This window comes from Tamandua tetradactyla (assembly GCF_023851605.1).
Source record: "Tamandua tetradactyla isolate mTamTet1 chromosome 15 unlocalized genomic scaffold, mTamTet1.pri SUPER_15_unloc_3, whole genome shotgun sequence".
NCBI lineage: Eukaryota > Metazoa > Chordata > Mammalia > Pilosa > Myrmecophagidae > Tamandua > Tamandua tetradactyla.
Genome location: NW_027518246.1, coordinates 1 through 25,345, shown reverse-complemented (window position 1 = coordinate 25,345; position 25,345 = coordinate 1).

Sequence of the window (25,345 nt, the reverse complement as noted above, 5' to 3'; positions counted from 1 at the left end):
AATCATATTAAGCACAGTCAACCACATGGTCAATAGAGGATTAAAGATAAAGTAAGAAGGAAACAGGCAGAGGTGAAATACAGAAACTGTCTGGGCCAAAGGGGATAATGGTGTGAGGGGGGCACAGACTCAGCAGTGAGAAACCTGGCCATCTCAAAATGAAATGTCTGAATTTAAAGAAAGAAGATCAGGGTATATCCATAATAAATCTTAAAAATTAGGGAGGTTAAGGCCTCCTTGTCTCAAGAATCCATCAAAAGCCTTTGATAAATCTAAAGGTGGACCCATATCAAGAGGAACTGACATTTTCTTAGGGCAGCTCAATCTTCTGCAACCCATACCACAAAGGGAATCAAATTCACAGTAGCCCTTCACAGTTTCAGGGGTAAAAGGGAAAAGATTTAAGGTCTCCATTTTCAAACTTACTGATATCTATTGGGAAGATAACCAAATTATAAACATTACATTCCAGAAGCTGGGAGTAGCTTTTGGGGAAAGAACCTAATAAAATCCATGGTACTGGCTAATGGGCATCACCCCAAACTGCTTCATGAAGTAGCAGTGAGAGTGTTGAGGCATCTGTATATAAAAAAAGCCACTGCCAATCAAGACCGGGAAGGGACATATTGAAGGAAAATGGCTTTGGAGGCAAAACAATGGAGGTTCAGAACTAAAGTTGGGAGGCCTTGGGCCAGGAGAACAGATACACACAAGCACTTGGAGAGGGTGGCTTTGCCCCAAGGACAGAGGATGGGCTTCCACCTCATGGTGGGGGAGTGGTGCCATCCCAGGCCTTGGAGAGAGGGTTGGGCACATTCCTTGGGGATTGGGGTGAGTTTGGCTGCCACCACATGGAGGAGTTGAGCATGTGCCCCAGAGGTGGAGGAGGGCCAGAGTGCCACCCCAATGCTTAGAGAAGGTGGAGCCAGGAGGCATGTGGTCTCCCCAGTATTCCCCAAAGTTGCATTATGAGAGAGGTGGGTCAATGTGTAGGCCCTTGGAAAGGGTGGGACTGCCACTTTCTGAAGTCCTAAGGATAAGTGACTGTTAGATTTTGAAGTCTACTGGAGTTTGCCCTGTTGGCTTTTCAAGGCTGCTTGGGTCTGGTAACCCCTGTGTTTCTTCCAATTTATCCTTATGGGAGAAATGGTAATATGTATCTTATGGCTGTCCCTCCTTTGTATGTTGACAGCAGATGACTTTTTCTGAATTTTACAGGTCCAGAGTCAGAGGAGGGTTTTGTGTTAGGACAGACCATGCCTGTAGATGACTTTTCAAAGGACCTCTTCCCTAAAAGCTATATACTGGCTTTGTCCTCTACTCTGCCAGCCCTTGGGCACTTTGGATTGCCAGCTCAGACTCCACCTCTTGAATTTGCTGCCCATCAACACCAACCTGGCAGTTGGGTCCTCATCAAATTGTGGAAAGTATCAAAACTCCAACTGGCCTGGGAATGATGTTGACAGCTGGATGACCATCTGGATGGCAGAGAAAGGCTGGACTTACTACACTAAAGTGAAAGGACCAATAATTAAGCCAGATGATAAATATCCAACAACACAGTCTGATTCCTGGGAAACAGCTCCAACTTTGAACCTTTTAAAATCATGTTAAAGAGACAATAATTGGGAGGGTAAAAGGTTTTTATTTTTTTTAAATTTTGGGTTTGGATTTTGTTCTTTAATCTAACATAGTTAATAGTGACCCTATTAATAGAGAAAGATGGCTGTACCAAGATGGTGGGTGGGGATAGGTTTTTAAGGTTTAAGGTTTAAAAGTTGGGGGCAAGGGTTAGGCAAGTCCTTTTCAGCTAGTTTTCAGAAATAGGGGGCTAAGTTTGGAGTTGGGAACTTTCCATTGGTAAAGTTTAAAATTCCAACACTGCCTTAGGCATCAGGGTTATAAGTGCTGGAAGCCAAATAATAAATGAGGGGAGTTTACACAAGAATTCATTTGCTGGAGAGTTGAGGCTGAATAATGAGAAATAACTGAAATAAAGCAGCTTATTGAGGTTGAAGGAGATGCTGGGCTGAGGCAGCTTGGGGTAAGAGAGGCTTTCTAAAATATTTGCCAGGGATAGCCTACATCCTGGTGGAAGGGGTCCTATCTTCCAGGCCTTACATTTGATGCTTGACAAATAATAGATTGCAGAGACTTAACAAATCAATGTCAATTGGGTGGGAAAAACAAATACTATTGTACAGAGCTAGTAGGGGGTTGGTACAGTCAAGCCTCTCTTTGCCCATCCTGGAATGATGTGTGATGGACTACCCAGTTTCGAGGATGAAATGTGAACATGGAATTAATTTCACAGACCTAAAGACAGTGTAACCTCATGATAATCATCAAGAAAGCAAACAAATATCTAGCAGGGGGTGCAGTAGAGATGCAATAATAGTCAACAAAATATATGGGATGGGGGTAAACCTCACTGAAAAACACCCACTATAAAGGTTAAGGATATGAGTTCTTTCCCTAGCCAATAACTCCCTCTCCAATTAACTCTTTAGTAGTGCCAAAAGGCTAGCTAAAAATTAGGTTCCCAATACAGACTAATCCCAGAGTTGTCAGGGCAAATAGAACAGAAAACTTGGAGCAAACCATAGTGTAGGGATAGGGTGCAAAAAACCAAATGCCTGGGTGGAATGGATCATATATCCAGTCCAGAGTCTAAACAAAAGCAACTGTTATGTGTGTGCAACAGGCCGACCCACTGTTCTTGTTGTGTCCTTTCCAAAGGGTATGGAGGAACACACAAAGAGTCCAAGTACATGGTACTTTTTCAGAATACTACTCCTGTCAAAAATTGAAGTATATTGTCCTCCCTTTTCCCTCTAATCAGGGATGGAAAAGTCAAAGTCACACTGGCTTTTTACCTTAGTTAAGTAAATCACTGTGCCTTTCTCTCTAGATGGGAAGAAGGGCTCCAGGACTTTGCGACCATGGCCTCATGTACTCAAGCATGGGATGTGACTGAGGACAGTAATAGCGATTTCTCCAGTTTAACCACACCATAAGAAGGCCTTTGATGGTATTGTGAAAAAGGCATCATCCAACCTGTTTTACCAAAGATTGTGAGAAGGAACTGTGCTCTGGTCCAATTGGCTATCCTATTCACCCTGGCATTTAAAAAGGGGAGGATTGAGTTAATTTAAAAAGTATAGGGTTTCAAAGGGAAATCTCAAATGAGTTTAAGGTTAGAAATTAAGTAGCTGAAGAATTTAAATCATCCTTATTTTGGTGCTCACCATCAACAAAAATGTAGATTGGATTAATCAAATTAATTACACCAAGTAAGCAATTGAAGGAAGATCAGAAGAGTTGTATGTTACTAGCCAAATGATGTGGAAAAATAATATGGCCATAGACATGACATGAGCTGAGAAGGAAGGCATTAGCTTTAAGGCCGGGGTAGTTATACATTTATCCCCAAATAATTCAGCCCCAAATAGAACACTTAACAAAGTTCTACCACTCTGTGGGTCTTATCTAAAGAATTGGCAAAAGAATTCAGGCATAGATGACCCCCTCAAGGGTTGTTTAAAAAAAAAACCAGTCTAGGAAATGGAAAGAGGTGGCACTGTCCATGTTAACTTCTTTAATCATCCTAGCTGGGGTACTCATAGCACTTGAGTGCCTCATTATCCCATGTGCCTGAGGATTAGTTCAGAGACTTATTGAGGCTGCGTTAACCAAAAAATTTGGTTAGACTATCTACATAGACTGTAACTTCTGGAATATCCAATCAATGGAGAAATAGGAGAGGGGTCTGTATGCTAAGCTTAGGATATAAATACCTGTGGCATTCTATTGTTTCTAGCATCGACCTCAATTTTTTTGGTGGGTACCTATTCTTGCAAGATTGTGAATAAATTGTTTTTTCACAATCAGGTGAGTGCTTATTCTCTTTCAAGTATTGTGTACTTTCTAACACAAGAGTCAGGTTCCACGGAGTAAGCTGTGGAGGAGGGATTTCAGTCACCCCTCCTATGACTTAAGCAGCCACCGGTTAAACTGTTTTGACCCGTGCAACTCTGTGTACCCTGAGCTGGGAACATAGGATTGGGCCTGCCATGCTTCCAGGTGTCAATGAGATAATGGGCAGGTCACCTAACTCAATGTCCAACAACTTCATCAACAAAACTGTGGATATCTCTTAACTGGACAGGGCAGAAAGTTGGTGCAATGGAGGTAGGAAGGGCTCTGGTTTAGAGGGGCGAGCAGAGAGCCCCATGGGAGGTCACAGATACCCTTTGGGATGCACCAGAAGTTTTGTCCTGGACTTGTGCAGACAGGTGGGGGTGGGAGGCAAAGGTGTGATGTGAATGGGAGTCAGGTCATACAGGGGACTCCAGAGCTCTTGCTCTTTCTTCAGGTCCTTCTTTCTGAATCTTCAATATTGACTGTGCTGAGATGTCCACTTCACCCAGGCTCAGTCTCTGGACATTGAACAGTCTGAATACAGTCTCAGTTATTTAGTCATTGAAGGAGTAGGCACATTTTCACAATGAAGCAGGGCCCAAAACTTCCTGCGCTGTGGACCACCGGCCAGCAGAGGGAGTGCGAAAATTCTTTTTCTGACCAAACCATGCTGGAAACACCTCCTGGCTCATTTTCCCCACTAGGCACCGCAATCACAGGAAGAACAAGCAATTTCTTCCTGTGGGACCCACGGAGGAGGCGCCCATACCTCGTGAAGGACTTTGGCCACGTGCAATGTGAGTAAATAGCTTCTCGTTCATGCCTGAGACTGAGAAAGGGACTTTGTTGCTGTTCACTGAGGTTTATTTCTAAATAGCAAGCACAGAATCTTCATTTTATGCACTTTTTTAATGTAGTTCATTCTCAACTTTCTTAACACGAGGTTTTAGCAAAGTGTCTGCTCATCGGGGGTTTTGCCAGGTCAGAAACTGGGATTATTTTATGGACTCTATTCTTTCTAGTGACAATCCTAATAGAGATATACAGAGAGGGGGGAATCATTCTAAAATACTGAAACTGATATGTAAAATGTACCAACCTTCCAGTAGAGTAGTTGAGGGACCAGCTGAGCCACATCTCAGAGTCCGAAGTGAAAGAGAAAATGGTATATGCCTTTGTTATTTACTTTTTTGCTTAAGTTTTCCTGCAAAAATTACGTAGTTGAAAAAATGTTGAAGAGTTTACAAGTAGGGTAATACAACTCCCAATATTAATGTTAAATGTTATTTACCCCAAATTCCATCATTCATAATAATTTTACTTTCATGGTTTTAATAAAAGCAAACTTTTGAGTAAAGTTTTTGAAATATACTTGTTAAATTTTTCTGTTCTCAAATGCTCCATTTTACAATTTCTTATGACTAAGTAATTATCTTAAGTTACTTTTAAGTTTAGCTCACTAAAATATTTTAGTTTTAGTGTGACTGATACTATAATTATTTATAAAGGTAGATCAATAGAGGTGATAATTGCAAAGCATGAGAATGACCTAAATGTAATTGTACACTGTAAATTGCTTATTTGCCATGTGAATTTAACAAATATGCAGATTTCAAGTGTGGATATGCTTGCCTTGAATAAAATTCATGCATGAAAGAAATTAGTTTTTGATACTAAACACACTATTCTGATTTTCAATACCTAGTATTGTATACTGTTTGAATTTACTTAAGATGAAATTTGTGCAGCTCTTAAATTATCAGTTTTTTGAAGAGCCATGCCAGAGGCTGTTTTTTGTTTCTTTGTTTTTGTTTTTTGTCATTCAGATGTGTTCACTGAAACTAAATTTCTCCTGTAGAAAATTTAAATTCTGAATCTGCACTTAGTTGAATTTTGTATACTTCCTTGGAAAGACAAAATCAGTAAGTCTACAATCTCATCATTTTGTATATGCCTATTTTTTGTAAGTTTATCACCATTTTAAAAGGTTATGAATCATTTGCAATTTTTTTCTCTTTCTCTACTTAGAAATTTGAAAATATATTTATGTCTACTTAAATTTTATTCTAATGATAATACTAAAGGTGTAATAAGTCTAAGAACCATCCACCTATGTTTATCGTTTGGATTTTTTTTCAGATTTATTAACTAATTTCTCTTGGTGCAGTATATCATCACAGACTAATAAGTCTCAAAAATGTTTGTAATCAATTTTCATCAAGAATCAGTGCCCTAATTACAAGTGTTACCCTCCTTGCTTGGCACATAAAAAGTAAACCCTCACATTTGACAGCCTGTGGCACTTCTCCACCTTGCAAATCCCTGATGTGATCAAGTCACAATGTCATTCTCATAATATCTACCAAAAGTCACTAATATCTATCAAAGGAATACTAAGGTGGGTATTGTGTGAGGGTATTTCAGTGGTAGAATTCTTGCCTGCATGCAGGAATCCTGGGTTTGATTCCTGGTCCTTGCACTTCCCAAATAAACAAACAAGCAAACAAACAAATGGGAAACCAAACCATACAAAAAAGTTCAACAAATGGTGCTGCTATAAAGAGATACTCACATGGGCAAAGAATGAAATATGACCCCTGCTATACTGCATACAAAGAATTAAAAAAGGCTACTGAAGTGGAAAGAGATAGATAATCCTGAGAAACACACAAACACAGAAGGCAAAAAAAGCCAAGTGCATAAATATAACTAAAATCTGATCCACCTCCTGAAAACATAGTGAGCACAAAAAATTCTGGGAAAGCATATCCCTGGTTTAGAGAGTGGATTTATATAATATATGGTTTTCTCCATGTCTTTCAACCTGGGTTAAAATGCAGTCATTCTCCAAAATATGCAGCAGGGGAAGGACTTTTTGTGTGAAACTGAATGCAAACACCTCACTATTTCCACAAAGAGCCCAAATCATTCAGGACACAAATGACATACTGCAGTTAATATAATAATGACACATTTACTATGTTATAACATCCAAACTCTTAAAAGGCTGATTGCTTCAAAAATTTGGATGAATTGCGTTTAAGTAGATGTGAGTTCTTTAGTGTTATGAGAGTGAAATGAATGTTTTATTTTTATTTCATAAAATTGCATAATCTTTCATTTTCATATCTGTAGTATATAGGAAGATAAATTATATTTTTTGAGATGTTTTGCAACTCAGGCATTATGGAAAGAAATATAATTGCATATTTTATAATAGAAAGTCCACACTTAATATGAAGAAAGGAATAATAGCCCAGGCATCTGCTCTGGAGAAAAAATAAGTGTAGGCTACTGATGACTTTTTAAAAAGTAATCTTGAAATCTACCATTCAGAACATTTGATTTTGTAAACATTTCCTTTTCTTTTTGCTAATAATGTCATTATTATTCAATATTGTATTGCTTCTGGTAAAGAAATGTATTAAGACTAAAAACTTTATATAATTAATATGTGTTGATTTTCTTTTGCCAATAATATGTTTGCAGACATAGAAAGCACAAACTTCTAGAGCTTAAAAGCAAAATGAAAATTAGTCAGACAATTGGGTAAAATGGCTACATACAAAAATAATAATAGTTTTTTTTCCAAATTAGGAATAGACTGGAGAACAACTAGCAACAAGTCAAAATGGAAGTTGAAGGAAATGGTCTATTCACAACAGCAACATAAAAGGTAAAATAAATTTAACAAGAAAAGTCCCATGTGAAGAAACCATAAAATATTATTGAAAGACATAAACAGCATTGTGAATGAATGAAAATACATACCATGTTCTCAACACTCATGTGACATTGATGCTCATTCCCCCCAAAAAAGAGCTTATAAAAGGAATGATTTCCAATTAAGGACCTAATAGGGTTTTGGGGGATGTTGGGAGATGGACATGGGTGTTTTTAAAGTAATCTATTTAGAAATAATGTCAAATAATGTAAAAAATTACAAGAGGGGGTACTAAGATTTGCTGATACCATTACTAAATTTCTCCAGCTGTTAGGATTTAACCATATTTGATAACAAACATTTCATAAAAGTACTCCATTGTATTTATTGACAAAACAAAGGCATATTCCTAAAAAATTTCAAATCAGAAATCAAATTTAATTCAATGCTATAAACTCACTTACAGACCCCTTCAACTTTTATCCATTGTTTCACCCTTCACAAACTCTCTAAAAATATCTATTTTTTCCAGTTAATTTCAATATGGAACTCTGCCTGAGGTTCTTTTATTTTTACAGCTTTGACAAATTTAAGGAGCACATATGATCCAGCCTTCATCTGCTCAGTGTTCTCTTTTGAGATTTAGGCCCAACATTCCCAGTAGAAACCCAGCTTGAAGCTATGCTTTACTTACTGCTTTCTATCAAGCATGATCACAGATTCACTTTCCTCACACATCAGTGATGTGAATTTCATAACCTGTTAAAATTTCTTAAATTTCTTCCATATGCAAAAACATGATTTCACTGTATAATATAATGTCATTTTATGAATACATATTTTGAGATTATATCAATACTGTGGTCTCCATTCATCCTCCACCCATAATCCTTTCAACCCAGACAACCACCCTCTAATGGTAGCCATCTGGCCATATTTCCCATTTCCAGCAGAGATCTATATTTTATTTGGCTTTCTGCCTTACAAAGGATTTGTTTGCTCACTGGCTATGTTACAGCACTCAAACATCATGTATTCTATTTTATTCAGTGTATTCTCATCTGTTATTTATTTAATGATCAAATTGTACCAGATTGCACTAGTGGGATCTCCTGAAAGATTATTCAAGTGAGGCCTCAAATAAGTCACCTCTACTTAGTCTAGGTGGGATTCAAGAAGATAGGATCAAATTATACTTGATTTCAATTTCCATATTGCATTCTATGATACAGGTTTCATTTCTTTCATTAAGGTTTGTAGGTACCCATCTTTGGATATTTAAAATTCACCATTATCATTCTAAATTTTCTCTTAATGTACCCCTTTAATCCTAATGTATCCTAAATCTAAAGGGCTCTTTTGGACACAGATATCTCATCATGCCATTTTTCTTTAAATTTATCAATGCATGCACACTGTTCTTAGAACAAGGACTATAAGGCTTACAATTTTCTCAGACCCTGAATTCTTCTGTCTGTCACTCTTTGCCATCCAGTCTACCCCAATTGTCTGCAGTCCATTCCACTCTCAATTTCTGCAAATAACAGTCTGTTTTTGCTGGAATTCTGTGCATTTTCCCATTAAACTAGTTTGTATACCAGACAAATTTTCTAGGACTTGGCCCAGCTCAACATTTTAAATTTCACCAAGCACATTTGTTCTTTCCAAGAAGATTGTCCCATCCCAAAAATGATGTCCTTTGATACTATGTACATAATTAATATTGACATTTTTTAACTTAAAATTATCCTTTGTAAACTAAACTTAAACACCACAGGGAAGACAATTGACTGTTTTGTTTGCCTGTAGATTTGCATTGACCAACACAGCCTTGACTCAAAGAGATTAATTCCTTTAAAAATGTTGCATAATAACTAAGCTAGAAAGGCAAAAGGTAACATAAAATTATGAATAATATAAAAAATAGAATACATGATTACATAAAATATCTGCTTTTCAAAAATATGTAATATTTTAAGTGAATTTTTAAGATTAAATATTGTAAAGTGAACAAGGTGGGTTTCTAGGTATTGGCCATCTTGTCAAAGATATCTAATCTGTTGGGGGAGAAATGTTTGTAGTGTTTCCTTAAAACCCATTTTATTTCTGTGAGGTTGTTAGAAATGTCACCACTTTTGTTGCTAACTTTAATGAATTTTTCTTCTCTCTTTTATTCTTTATCTAGCTATCATATTTTCAAATTTGTTGATCTTTTCAAAGATGAACTTTTAGTTGTATTGATTCTGTTGTTTTTCAGTTCTCTAATTTATCTGTGATCTAATATTTATTTCCTTCCTTCTACCAGATTTGTGTTTAGTTTGCTCTTCTTTTACTATTTCCTTAAGTTGTAAATTCTGGTATTAATTTAAAATTGTTATTTTTTGTAAATACAGTTTTTTTTCATAGGCAAACACCAGGAATTGAACCGAGGGCTCCAGCATGGCAGGTGAGAACTCTGACACTGTGCCATCATTGCCCAACCAAAATACAGGTGTTTATGGCTAAATTTCTCTATTAGCAAGATTTTCAGTGCATCTTATAAGTGATGTTGTGTATTCAATTTTGTATATCTCTAAGTGTTTTCTAATATTCCTCATGATTTCATCTGTGACCCTTTGGTTGTTTGAGCATGTCGTTCAGTTTCCACAAATTTGTGGAACTTCCCACTTTCCCTTTTGTTATCAATTTCTTATGTCATTTCACTCAGTCAAAGAAGGTACTTATGTTTTCAGTGTTTTTTATATAAGTTATAGGGTAACATATGATCTATTCTGTGAATGTTCCACATGGACTTCAGAAGAATGTATATTCTGCTGAAACTGGTTGGATTATACTGTTGTTTAAGTCCTTTATTTCCTTATCAATCATCTGTCTAGTTTTTCTATTCATTTGGAAATGGAAAATTGAACTGTCCAACTATTATAATGGAACTATCTATCATAATAGAGAGTTATATGTCCATCCAAATAGACACATATTTATTTTTTCCTCCATTTATTTTGGTTCTCTGCTGTTCCCTACATAAAGGTTTATAATTTTTACATGTTCTTGATAGTTTGACACTTTCATATATCTATAAAATATAGTTTTTGTTTTTTGTAACTATGGTTGTTTTAATTTTTATCTATTATTCTAGTGCACCTATTTAATTTCTAGGTATTACAGCATATAGTATCTCAGTACTGTTTTCCATTCCTTCATTTTCAACCTCTCTGGCCTTTGTATCTAAAGGCAATTTGTATCTAAATTGCCTGGTTCTCTTACAGGCAATAGATGGTTGCACCAAGCTCTGCTCTAAGTAAATAATTTCTTTAAATGAAAATTTTTTGAGATAAATGAGAATAGAGCTTGGCATAATGAATAAAATTACTTACAATGAAAGACATAAAACTTCCATTTAAATTGATTTCTATGTGTATTTTTATTATTAAATCCTCCATTATTTTGTAGTGTGTCATTTTAATTCCCTTCTTATTTCACTTTTTCCTTTAACATCACTGAAATAATTTCTAAATTACAGGGTGTTCTAGTTTGCTAGCTGTCAGAATGTAATATACCAGAAACAGAATGGTGTTTAGAAAGGGGAATTTAATAAGTTGCAATTTTAGAGTTCTAAGGACATGAAAATATTCCAATTAAGGTAAGTCTATAAAAATGTCCAAATGAAGGCACAAGAGGTTACATTCACTTAAGAAAGGCCTATGAAGTTCAGGGTTTCTCTCTCAACTGGAAAGGCACATGGTGAACATGGCAATGCCACTTGCTTTCTCTCCAGGCTTCTTGTTTCATGAAGCTCTCTTGGGTGCATTTTCCTTTTTCATCTCCAAATGTCTCTGGCTTGTGGTTCTTCTGTGGTTCTGTGGCTCTCTCCTTGTTCTCCACTTTCCTCAAAATGCTTCTTCTTTTAAAGAATTCTAGTAAACTAATCAATACCCACCTGGAATGGATAGAGCCACATCTCTGTGGAAATAATGTAATCAAGTTCCCAGCATACAGTGCTGGATAGGGCTTAAAGAAATAGCTTCCTCCACAAGATTGGGTTAGGATTGAAGCATGACTTTTCTAGGGTACATAAATCCTTTAAAACTGGCACACAGGGCAAATGCAGAAAATAAAGAATATTAAAACACAACCTGCCCCTATATCCTGATTTAGTATTTTTTATATTTTTCCACATTTGCCATTCCTTCTTTCTTCCTTTATGTCTTTCTCCTTCCTAAACATTTGAGTGTATCCTGGATACACCATTTTCCTTGCACACAATACTTCTATGTAAATATTCTTAGAACTAGGGTAATAACTAATGGAATTGCCTTATGTAGAGTTAACAAGTTATACACATTAATATTGTTACAAGGCATATGTCCAATAAGGTCTTTTCAAGTCTTTTCTCCAATATTAGATCCCATCTTGGGGTAATAAAAGAGACAGTATAACATGTATGCTGTATGCATGTTTCCACAATTTAAAAAAAAAGAGCAACAGAAGAGACAAAGACAATTTTTATATTCTGGAAACATATATACAGCATACATGTTAGCATCTCAAACACTCCTAAGAATAACATTCACTGAGATTAATTACATGGACAATGTTGGACTATGCTCGCCACCATTCATTTCCAGAACCTTTCATTTATCCTAAACAGAAATTCTGTACCCATTGTGCATCAATTCACTGTTGCCTACCTATCCTGCATCAGATAAGCTCTAATCTATTTTCTGTCTCTGAACTTGCTTATTTCAGTTATTCAAATGAGTGAAATCATACAATATGTCTGTATGTGCCTGACATTTCATTCAATGTGATGTCTTCTAGTTCATCCGTGGTAGCATGTGTCAGAACTTCATTATACAGCTGAATAATATTCCATTGTGTGTTTATATAACACACTTTATCTCCTCTGTTGAATCATACTTGGGTTACTTCCATCTTTTAGATATAAGAAAAATGTTTTTGTAAGTATTGCTATACAATTATATGTTTGAGTTTCCTGTTCTTTGGGGAATATATCTATAAGTAGAATGTCAGGTCAGATGATATGTTGTATGTTTAACTATTTGAGAAATCTCCAAACTCTTTCACACAGTGGTTGCATCATTTTATATTCCCACCTGAAATGTACAAGGTTTTCTAATTCACTGCACCTTGTGAGTATTTATTTTTTTAATAGTAACCATTCTCATGAGTGTAAAGTGTATATGTCATTGTGATCTTTTTAAAACTTGTTCTTGTGGTAACAATTACTACTCACAGTTTCCCCTTTAACCACTTTCAAGTAGACATTTCAATTAGATCAATTACATTCATGACATTGTGCTACTATCACCAATGTCCATTATCCCACTTCTTCATCACCTCAAACAGAAACTTTCTACTCATTGAACAATAATTCCTTTTCCTTCTGTACACCTCCAGACTTTGGTAACAACAAAATTTTGTAACACAGCACCCATTGGTCACTGTGAAATTTCCTTCTTTCAGTTATTTTGTATAAACAAGTTCATACAATATTTGTCATTTTGTGTTTGGCTTATTTTATACATGTCTTCATGATTCGTGCATGTTATAGTATGTATCAGATCTTCATTCACTTTTACAGTTGAATAATATTCCACTGTATGTATAACACTTTTTTTAAACAGTTTTTATTCACACACTGTACAATTGATTCTGAGTGTACAATTAAAGGCTCTTTGTAGAATCACATAGTTATGCATTCATCATCACTTTTAATATAAGCACATTCTCACTTCTTCCAAAAGAAATACCATACTCTTTATATCCTCTTATTATTGACAGTTAGGTTTGGTATGGTGACTTTGTTATAATAAATGAAAGAATATTACAGCATTACTGTTAACTATAGACCTTAATTTGTAAGAGCATATTAATTTTCTTTCAAATTAATTTTATTTTTAAATTTTTTTTATTTTATAATATAACATATATACAAAGCAAAGAAAGACAAAAGTAATAGTTTTCAAAGCATTTGTCCACAATTAGTTATAGGACAGATCCCAGAGTTTGTCTTGGGCTATCATATCACCATTTCAGATTTTGTCTTCTAGCTGCCCCAAAACATTTGTATACCACTTTTTATTTACTCATTCACCTATTAATGGACATGGGTTCCTTCCACTTTTCATCTTCTTTGAAAAATGCTGCTGTAAATATTGGTATGTGATATTATCTGTGTCCCTACCTTTTGAGTTTATACCAAGAAGTTGAACGGTTAGATTATATGGGAATTCCATTTTCAACTTTCTGTAGAACTGCCAAACTGGTCTCCATAGTGACTGTACCATTTTATAGTGCCACTAGCAATAATATCAGGATCCCTATTTCTCTGTGTCTTCATCAAAATTTATTATTCTTGACTTGGTTAGCAATAGCCATGTAGAGGATGGAAAGTAGTATTTCATTTTGGTTTTGATTTGCATTTCTCTGATAACCCATGATTTTGAATACTTTTTCATGTACTATTGGCTATTTGTATTTTCTTTGGACAAATTCTACTTAAATCAGTAATGAAGCTATACTGTCCTAGATTTTGCTGCATTGGGAGGTTTTGATAACTGATGTAATACTTAATTGTTCTTGGTCTTTTGAAAATTATATTTTTTATTGAGTCAGTTTAGTCAATTTGTGTGTCTCTGGAAATTTGTCCATTTCATGTGTTATCTAATTTATTAGCATACAATCATTCTTAATATCCTCTTACAATCCATTTTATTTCACTATTTCCCCCTTCAGTTCAAATGATTTTTGGTATTTGTGTCCTCTCTTTTTGTTTCTTTACCAATCTATCTAATCTTTGTCACAAGTCTGGGTATTTTGTATTTTCCTTTTCATTCATCTTAAGATATTTCCAAATTTCCTGGTGATTTTTTCTTTGCTATTTTGCTTTCTTATGAGTGCATTATTTAATTTCCATGTATTTATAAAGTTTCATGTTCTCTTGTTACTGATAATTAGATTCATTTCATTTTGTTCAGGTAAGCTCCTTTATATGATTTCAATTTTCTAAAATTTGTTGAAACTTGTATTCCAAAATGTTTGTGATACAATATACAGTCTGTCCATGGGAATTATCCTTCTTCAGTTCAGAGAAATATTTACTCTGTTGCTTTCAAACTATTTGTGTTACCTATTTCTCACACACTCCCTCTCTGTATATGTTATATACAATGATATATGTCTGTTGCATCTACTTGATACCTATTATCATTCAAGTCCCCTTTTTCTTTTGGCCTTCAGTGTGGATGTGCTAGCCATCATTTAAAGTGATTTTTGAAGTCCTCTACTATTGATATGGAGTGAACTATTTCTCCCATCAATCTGTGATATTTGTTTCACATGTTTTAGGCCTCAGAATTTTTATTTACATGTTTTCATCCTCAAATTTTACTGTGATATATTGCCATATCATATATGTATACAGTGTCTCACAGCAGCATCCCCTCATTGTGCAAGCACAATCACAATCAGTTTTAGACCATTTTCATTCCTTCAGAAAGAAAAATAACACATAGACATATAAAACAGAAAAAACAAATCATCCCATATCCCTTATCTCCTCTATTGTTGACCTCTAGTATTGATGTGGTACACTTGTTACGGTTGATGAAATAATATTGAGGTATTACTGTTAACTCTAGTCTATAGCTGACAAAGGTTTTTTCCCCATATATCAAATATATTAACTCTTTATACAAGCATTATATATTTGTACTAGTTCATACAAGAAATTGATTTTATTTGTAGTATTAATTAGTGACTTATTATTTCTCTATCAGCCCCTTTCAACCAAATTCACTAAAACAGAAAAGTGGTACTTATAATCCCAATAACAAGCTACCCTCACCTCTATACATTTCCAAGTATATAAGTTCAACCTTGTTAAAAAAAAAAATCTCTGTGTAATAGGTAATTGCCCCCCTCTTCTCTAACTTCTGGCTATTTCTATGTACCCTATATTCTATGTTTTAAGACTGAGTTTACATATTCTATTTATGTTTGTAATTGACCCTTTTATCAATATATATAGGATCTCTCTTTGTTCCTCCTAAGAATATTTGACTTTTAGTCTGTTTTGTCTGCTTATTATTTAATCATATCCACTCTATTTTGGTTATAATATTCATGGGATATTTTTTCATTCTTTCACTTTTGACTAATTTGTGTCTTTGAATTTAAGGTGTGTCACTTGTAAGTAGAATAGAGTTCTCCCTTCCACATCACAGGGGTTAGGGAACAAGTGGTGCCCCCAAAATGTATAAAATCTGCATACAATTTTTTTTTTTAAAGTTTGGAAAATCCCATCAACTCCCAGAAGGGATTTTTTTTTTTATTAATTAAAAAAAGAATTAACAAAACAATTAGAAATCATTCCAATCTACATGTACAATCAGTAATTATTAATAACATCACATAGTTGCATATTCATCATTTCTTAGTACATTTGCATTGATTTAGAAAAAGAAATAAAACGACAACAGAATAAGAATTAAAACAATAATAGAAAGAAAAAAAAAACAAAAACAAAAACAAAAAACCTATACCTCACATGCAGCTTCATTCAGTGTTTTAACATAATTGCATTACAATTGGGTAGTATTGTGCTGTCCATTTCTGAGTTTTTATATCCAGTCCCGTTGTACAGTCTGTATCCCTTCAGCTCCAATTATCCCTTCTCTTTTTTTTTTAATTAATGGAAAAAAGAAATTAACCCAACATTTAGAGATCATACCATTCTACATATGCAATCATTAATTCTTAACATCATCACATAGATGCATGATCATCATTTCTTAGTACATATGCATTGGTTTAGAAGAACTAGCAATATAACCGAAAAAGATATAGAATGTTAATATAGAGAAAAAAATAAAAGTAATAATAGTAAAATCAAAACAAAACAAAACAAAACACAACAAAAACCTATAGCTCAGATGCAGCTTCATTCAGTGTTTTAACATGATTACTTTACAATTAGGTATTATTGTGCTGTCCATTTTTGAGTTTTTGTATCTAGTCCTGTTACACCGTCTGTATCCCTTCAACTCCAATTGGCCATTATCTTACCCTGTTTCTACTTCCTGCTGGACTCTGTTATCAAGGACATACTCCAAATTTATTCTCGAATGTCTGTTCACATCAGTGGGACCATACAGTATTTGTCCTTTAGTTTTTGGCTAGACTCACTCAGCATAATGTTCTCTAGGTCCATCCATGTTATTACATGCTTCATAAGTTTATCCTGTCTTAAAGCTGCATAGTATTCCATCGTATGTATATACCACAGTTTGTTTAGCCACTCTTCTGTTGATGGAGATTTCGGCTGTTTCCATCTCTTTGCAATTGTAAATAACGCTGCTATAAACATTGGTGTGCAAATGTCCGTTTGTGTCTTTGCCCTTAAGTCCTTTGAGTAGATTCCCAGCATGGTATTGCTGGGTTGTATGGCAATTCTATATTCAGCTTTTTGAGGAACCGCCAAACTGCCTTCCACAGTGGTTGCACCATTTGACATTCCCACCAACAGTGGATAAGTGTGCCTCTTTCTCCGCATCCTCTCCAGCACTTGTCATTTTCTGTTTTGTTGATAATGGCCATTCTGGTGGGTGTGAGATGATATCTCATTGTGGTTTTGATTTGCATTTCTCTAATAGCCAGGGACATTGAGCATCTCTTCATGTGCCTTTTGGCCATTTGTATTTCCTCTTCTGATAGGTGTCTGTTCAAGTCTTTTTCCCATTTTGTAATTGGACTGGCTGTCTTTTTGTTGTTGAGATGAACAATCTCTTTATAAATTCTGGATACTAGACCTTTATCTGATATATCATTTCCAAATATTGTCTCCCATTGTGTAGGCTGTCTTTCTACTTTCTTGATGAAGTTCTTTGAAGCACAAAAGTGTTTAATTTTGAGGAGCTCCCATTTATTTATTTCTTTCTTCAGTGCTCTTGCTTTAGGTTTAAGGTCCATAAAACCTCCTCCAGTTGTAAGATCCATAAGATATCTCCCTACATTTTCCTCTAACTGTTTTATGGTCTTAGACCTAATGTTTAGATCTTTGATCCATTTTGAGTTAACTTTTTTATAGGGTGTGAGATACAGGTCCTCTTTCATTCTTTTGCATATGGATATCCAGTTCTCTAGGCACCATTTATTGAAGAGACTGCTCTGTCCCAGGTGAATTGGCTTGACTGCCTTATCAAAGATCAAATGTCCATAGATGAGAGGGTCTATATCTGAGCACTCTATTCGATTCCATTGGTCAATATATCTATCTTTATGCCAATACCATGCTGTTTTGACCACTGTGGCTTCATAAAATGCCTTAAAGTCTGGCAGCGTGAGACCTCCAGCGTTGGTTTTTTTCCCTGAAGATACTTTTAGCAATTCGGGGCACCCTGCCCTTCCAGATAAATTTGCTTATTTGTTTTTCTATTTCTGAAAAATAAGTTGTTGGGATTTTGATTGGTATTGCATTGAATCTGTAAATCAATTTAGGTAGGATTGACATCTTAACTATATTTAGTCTTCCAATCCATGAACATGGTATGCCCTTCCATCTATTTTGGTCTTCTGTGATTTCTTTTAACAGTTTTTTGTAGTTTTCTTTGTGTAGTTTTTTTGTCTCTTTAGTTAAATTTATTCCTAGGTATTTTATTCTTTTAGTTGCAATAGTAAATGTGATTCGTTTCTTGATTTCCCCATCAGCTTGTTCATTACTAGTGTATAGAAATGCTACAAATTATTGAACGTTGATCTTGTAACCTGCTACTTTGCTGTACTCATTTATTAGCTCTAGTAGTTTTGTTGTGGATTTTTCTGGGTTTTCGACGTATAGTATCATATCATCTGCAAACATTGATGGTTTTACTTCTTCCTTTCCAATTTTGATGTCTTGTATTTCTTTTTCTTGTCTAATTGCTCTGGCTAGAACCTCCAACACAATGTTGAAGAATAGTGGTGATAATGGACATCCTTGTCTTGTTCCTGATCTTATGGGGAAAGTTTTCAATTTTTCCCCATTGAGGATGATATTAGCTGTGGGTTTTTCATATATTTCCTCTATCATTTTAAGGAAGTTCCCTTGTATTCCTATCTTTTGAACTGTTTTCAACAGGAAAGAATGTTGAATCTTGTCAAATGCCTTCTCTGCATCCCTTGAGATGATCATGTGATTTTTCTGCTTTGATTTGTTGATATGGTGTATTACATTAATTGATTTTCTTATGTTGAACCATCCTTGCATACCTGGATGAATCCTACTTGGTCATGATGTATAATTCTTTTAATGTGTTGCTGGATTCGATTTGCTAGAATTTTGTTGAGGATTTTTGCATCTATGTTCATTAGAGAGATTGGTCTGTAGTTTTCTTTTTTTGCAATATCTTTGCCTGGTTTTGGTATGAGGGTGATGTTGGCTTCATAGAATGAATTAGGTAGCTTTCCCTCCACTTCGATTTTTTGGAAGAGTTTGAGGAGAGTTGGTACTAATTCTTTCTGGAATGTTTGATAGAATTCAGATGTGAAGCCGTCTGGTCCTGGACTTTTCTTTTTAGGAAGCTTTTGAATGACTGATTCAATTTCTTTACTTGTGGTTGGTTTGTTGAGGTCATCTATTTCTTCTTGAGTCAAAGTTGGTTGTTCATATCTTTCCAGGAACCCATCCATTTCATCTAAATTGTTGTATTTATTAGTGTAAAGTTATTCATAGTATCCTGTTATTACCTCCTTTATTTCTGTGAGGTCTGTGGTTATGTCTCCCCTTCCATTTCTGATCTTATTTATTTGCATCCTCTCTCTTCTTCTTTTTGTCAATCTTGATAAGGGCCCATCAATCTTATTGATTTTCTCATAGAACCAACTTCTGGCCTTATTGATTTTCTCTATTGTTTTCATGTTTTCAATTTCATTTATTTCTGCTCTAATCTTTGTTATTTCTTTCCTTTTGCTTGTTTTGGGGTTAGTTTGTTGTTCTTTCTCCAGTTCTTCCAAGTGGACAGTTAATTTCTGAATTTTTGCCTTTTCTTCTTTTCTGATATAGGCATTTAGGGCAATGAATTTCCCTCTTAGCACTGCCTTTGCTGCGTCCCATAGGTTTTAATATGTTGTGTTTTCATTTTCATTCGCCTCGAGGTATTTACTAATTTCTCTTGCAATTTCTTCTTTGACCCACTCGTTGTTTAGGAGTGTGTTGTTGAGCCTCCACGTATTTGTGAATTTTCTGGCAATCTGCCTATTATTGATTCCAACTTCATTCCTTTATGATCCAAGAAAGTGTTGTGTATGATTTCAATGTTTTTATATCTGTTAAGACTTGCTTTGTGACCCAGCATATGGTCTATCTTTGAGAATGATCCATGAGCACTTGAGAAAATGGTGTATCCTGCTGTTGTGGGTTGTAATGTCCTATGAATGTCTGTTAAGTCTAGCTCATTTATACTAATATTCAGGTTCTTTATTTCTTTATTGATGTTCTCTCCATTGATGAGAGTGGTGAATTGAAGTCTCCAACTATTATGGTATATGTGTCTATTTCCCTTTTCAGTGTTTTCAGTGTATTCCTCACGTATTTTGGGGTATTCTTGTTCGGTGTATAAATATTTATGATTGTTATGTCTTCTTGTTTAATTGTTCCTTTTATTAGTAGATAGTGTCCTTCTTTGTCTCTTTTAATTGTTTTACATTTGAAGTCTAATTTGTTGTATATTCGTATCACCACTCCTGCTCTTTTCTGGTTGTTATTTGCATGAAATATCTTTTCCCAACCTTTCACTTTCAACCTATGTTTATCTTTGGGTCTAAGATGTGTTTCCTGTAGACAGCATATAGAAGGATCTTGTTTTTTAATCCATTGTCCTAGTCTATGTCTTTTGATTGGGGAATTCAGTCCATTAACATTTAGTGTTATTAGTGTTTGGATAACATTTTCCTCTACCATTTTGCCTTTTGTATTATATATATCATATCTGATTTTCCTTCTTTCTACACTCTTCTCCATACCTCTCTCTTCTGTCTTTTTGTATCTGACTCTAGTACTCCCTTTAGTATTTCTTACAGAGCTGGTCTCTTGATCACATATTCTCTCAGTGACTTTTTGTCTGAAAATGTTTTAAGTTCTCCCTCATTTTTGAAGGACAATTTTGCTGGATATCGGAGTCTTGGTTGGCAGTTTTTCTCTTTTAGTAATTTAAATATATCATCCCACTGTCTTCTAGTTTCCATGGTTTCTGCTGAGAAATCTACACATAGACTTATTGGGTTTTCCTTGTATGTGATGGATTGTTTTTCTCTTGCTGCTTTCAAGATCCTCTCTTTCTCTTTGACCTCTGACATTCTAACTTGTAAGTGTCTTGGAGAATGCCTATTTGGGTCTATTCTCTTTGGGGTGCGCTGCACTTCCTGGATCAGTAATTTTAGGTCTTTCATAAGAGTTGGAAAATTTTCAGTGATATTTCTTCCATTAGTTTTTTTCCTCCTTTTCCCTTCTCTTCTCCTTCTGGGACACCCACAACACGTATATTTGTGCGCTTCATATTGTCATTCAGTTCCCTGATCCAGTGTTCTAATTTTAATTCTTTTCCCTATGGTTTCTGTTTCTTTTTGGAATTCAGATGTTCCATCCTCCAATTCACTAATTCTAGCTTCTGTCTCTTTAAATCTACCATTGTAGGTATCCATTGTTTTTTCTAGCTTTTCTACTTTGTCCTTCACTCCCATAAGTTCTGTGATTTGTTTTTTCATTTTTTCTATTTCTTCTTTTTGTTCAGTCCATGTCTTCTTCATGTCCTCCCTCAATTTATCGATTTCATTTTTGAAGAGGTTTTCCATTTCTGTTCGTATATTCTGCATTAGTTGTCTCAGCTCTTGTATCTCATTTGAACTATTGGTTTGTTCCTTTGACTGGGCCATATTTTCAATTTTCTGAGCGTGATCCATTATCTTCTGCTGGCATCTGGGCATTTGATCAGATTTCCCTGGTTGTGAGATCCAGCAGGTTGAAAGATTTTTCAGTGAAATCTCTTGGCTCTGTTTTTCTTATCCTGCCCAGTAGGTGGCGCTCGTGGCACTCATCTGTCTGCGGGTCCCACCAGTTAAAGATGCTGTGGCTCCTTTAACTTTGGAAAACTCTCATTGTGGGGGGGTCACCAGCCGAAGCGGTTTGGGGGAGTGTCAATCCGAATCTCCCAGCCGGCCCAGGGATCCACATGTTGTGAGGGGCGCCAGCCTCTGCAGCTTGGGGGAGCGCCTGGCCAAATTTTCCAGCCAGCTCAGGGTGCCAAGCATGGTGGGGGGGCGCCAGCCACTGCAGCTTGGGGGAGTGCCTATCCACCATTCCCAGCCGGACTGGGAAGCCACGTGTTTGGAAGGGACCCCGGTTGCCATTCTCCACGGCTTGGGGATCTCTGATCCAATTCTCCCAGCTGGTCCGGGGGACCATGCATGGGGGGGGTGCCAGCTGCCATGGCTTGAGGGGACCACCTGTCCAATTCTCCCAGCCTGCCTGAGAAGGAGGGAGGGAGGGATTCTGGCCACCTGCCGCCCCGGCCCAGGGAAGCCTGCGCCCCTCGGCCATCTCACCAGAGTGGGTTCTCCCAGCCAGTCAGCCATTCCAGAATGGGGTACGCTGTCTTCTTAGTCTCTGTTGTGCCTCCAGTAGCTGTTCTGCATCATTTCTACTTCCCTAGTAGCTGTTCTGGAGGAGGAACTAAGACCCGCGTGTCTTACTAAGCAGCCATCTTCCGGCCTCACCATTTTTACACTTCTTTTTTGCAGTAATTTTTTTGCAATAACTTTCTCATCAGTTTTTTATATATAGCTGGAGAATTGGTTATGACCCTGGATGCCTGCCTTTTCTTATTTGATCCTCACTCCTTTGGGTAATTTGACTATGTTAGAAAGACAGAAGACTAACAAACTTATTTTCCTCTTAGAGTTTTATAAGCTTCCTCTCATGATGTGTGGATGCTGATATCTGTGTTTACAATTATTATCTGTTTACATTTGTTATCTGTGTTTCTTTTCATGTAAACCTTGAATCTTCTGAACATACCAATGTTTCTGAAATAGGGCAATACTGAACCTGTGTCCATTTTCACAATCTTCTTCTATATCTTCATTATGATACTAGTCAAGATTTTTTAACCTTTTCTCATGGGTCTGACTAGTATATTTTCTTCACAGCAGGGTTCAGACCAGCATGCAACACCTCTTCAGGAGGGCATAGTGTTTTGGGTCTCTGGTGTATCTTGAAGAATTGGGTGAGAATCTTTATAAATATATGATGTAGTTGCTTAAATTAGGGTCATGAGTCTATGTCTTGTGCAGTCTCACCCCTGCAGGGATCCACAGCACAGAGAATATTTATCAGAGAGACAGATAGGTAGTGACATAGGAGGAAAGTAGCTGGAGGGTTGGAATTGTCATGAAACATTTTCAGTCTCAAAACCACCCATGAGCTCACATAGTTACTGAATTTAGGCCATAAGTGCTGTACTAACATGCCAGTTTACCTATAGAGAGATTTTGATTCCCTGCTTTACCTGAAATGGTGGCCTTAGTGGTCATGTGGTGATATTGGAGCCAAGTTTATTCCCAGGCAGTTTGTGTGTACCTGATCCCAGCAGCACATGAATAACCTCACTTGTTCTGTGAGGTGGCAATAGGCTTTAATGCATTTGTGACTTGTTCACACAGTCACCTATTCCTCCTTATGACAACAATATCCTGCATGGCCTTCTTTAGATACTCACCTAGGTTTTTTAAAAATTTTTTATCAATTAAAAAAATTGCAAGAAAGAAACATAAACATTCCCAACACATACACTCAGCAATTCACAATATCATCACATAGTTACATATTCATCATCATGAAAATTTCCTAGAACATTTGCATCAATTCAGAAAAGGAAATAAAAAGACAATGGAAAAATAAAACAAAAACAGAAAAAAAAATTTTTACATAGCATACTCCTTACTCTTCCTTTCGTTGATCACTAGCATTTCAAATGAAATTTAATTGAACATTTGTCCCTCTATTACTTATTTTTATTCCATATGTTCTACTCATCTGTTGATAAGGTAGATAAAAGGAGCATCAGACACAAGGTTTTTACAATCACACAGTGACATTGTGAAAGCTATATCATTATTCAATCATCCTCAAGAAACATGGCTACTGGAACACAGCTCTACATTTTCAGGCATTTCCCTCCAGCTTCTCCATTACACCTTGGTTTAAAAGGGGATAGCCACTTAATGCATAAGAATAACCTCAAGGATAACCTCTCAACTCTGTTTGGAATCTCTCAGCCATTGACACTTTGTCTCATTTCACTCTTCCCCCTTTTGGTCGAGAAGGTTTTCTCAATCCCTTGATGCTGGGTCTCAGCTTATTCTAGGGTTTTTCTCAATCCCTTGATGCTGAATCTCAGCTCATTCTGGGGTATCTGTCCCATGTTGCCAGGAAGTTCCACACCCCTGGGAGTTATGTCCCATGTAGAGAGGGGGAGGGTGGTGAGTTTGCTTCCTGTGTTGGCTGGAGAGAGAGGCCACATATGAGCAGCAAAAGAGGTTCTCTTGGGGATGACTCTTAGACCTAACTTCAAGTAGGCCTGACCTATCCCCTGTGGGGTTAAGTTTCATATGAACAAACCCCAAGACTGGGGGCTCAGCCTATAGCTTTGGCTTCCCACACTGCTTGTGAAAATATCAAGAATTCAACTTGGGGAAGTTGAACTTTCCCCCCTTCTCAACATTTCCTTAAGGGGACTTTGCAAGTACTTTTTCTACTGACTAATCAAATCACTCTGGGATTCATCAGGGCATCACTTGGACAGACCAACAAAATCTCATGTCCTATACAAAGTTCCATGTACTTAAGGTATTCAACCAACTATCTACAGAAGTTATATTAGGAGATGCACTAGTCAAAATATAAATTTGTACCAAATAAACATTTATGGTTTAGTCTCACACATAAGTAGAAATTTTAAAATATTAATTACCATCTATTTTCAGCACACTGCAATAATGACATTCTTTTGTTCTTCCTCATGCAAAAACGTTTTTTAAATTTGTACATTTAGTCACTATCATTATACACTCTCGGCATCCCTAGATTATATGTCTCAATCTTTATCATCTATCCTTCTTTTTGATTTCAGTTATGCCCCTGCCCTCCTCACTCTATCATTCTCATATGCAGCTTCATTCATTGTTTTAGCATAATTGTACTACAGTTAGGTAATATTGTGCTGTCCATTTCTGAGTTTTTATATTCAGTCCTGTTGCACAGTCTGTTTCCCTTCAGCTCCAATTACCCAATATCTTACCCTATTTCTATCTCTTGATGGTCTCTGTTATCAATGAAATAGTCCAAGTTTATTCACTAATATCAGTTCATATCAGTGAGACCATGCAGTATTTGTCCTTTTGTTTCTGGCTAATCACACTCAGCATAATGTCCTTAAGGTCCATTCATGTTGTTACATACTTCATAACTTTATTCTGTCTTATAGCTGCATAATATTCCATCTTATGTAAATGCCACAGTTTGTTTAGCCAACCATCTGTTGATGAACATTTTGGCTGCTTCCATCTCTTGGTAATTGTAAATAATGCTGTTATAAACATTGGTGTGTAAATGTCCATTTGTGTCCTTGCCCTCATGTCCTTTGAGTAGAAACAGCATATAGATGGGTACTGTTTTTTATCCATTCTGCCAGATGATGTCTTTGATTG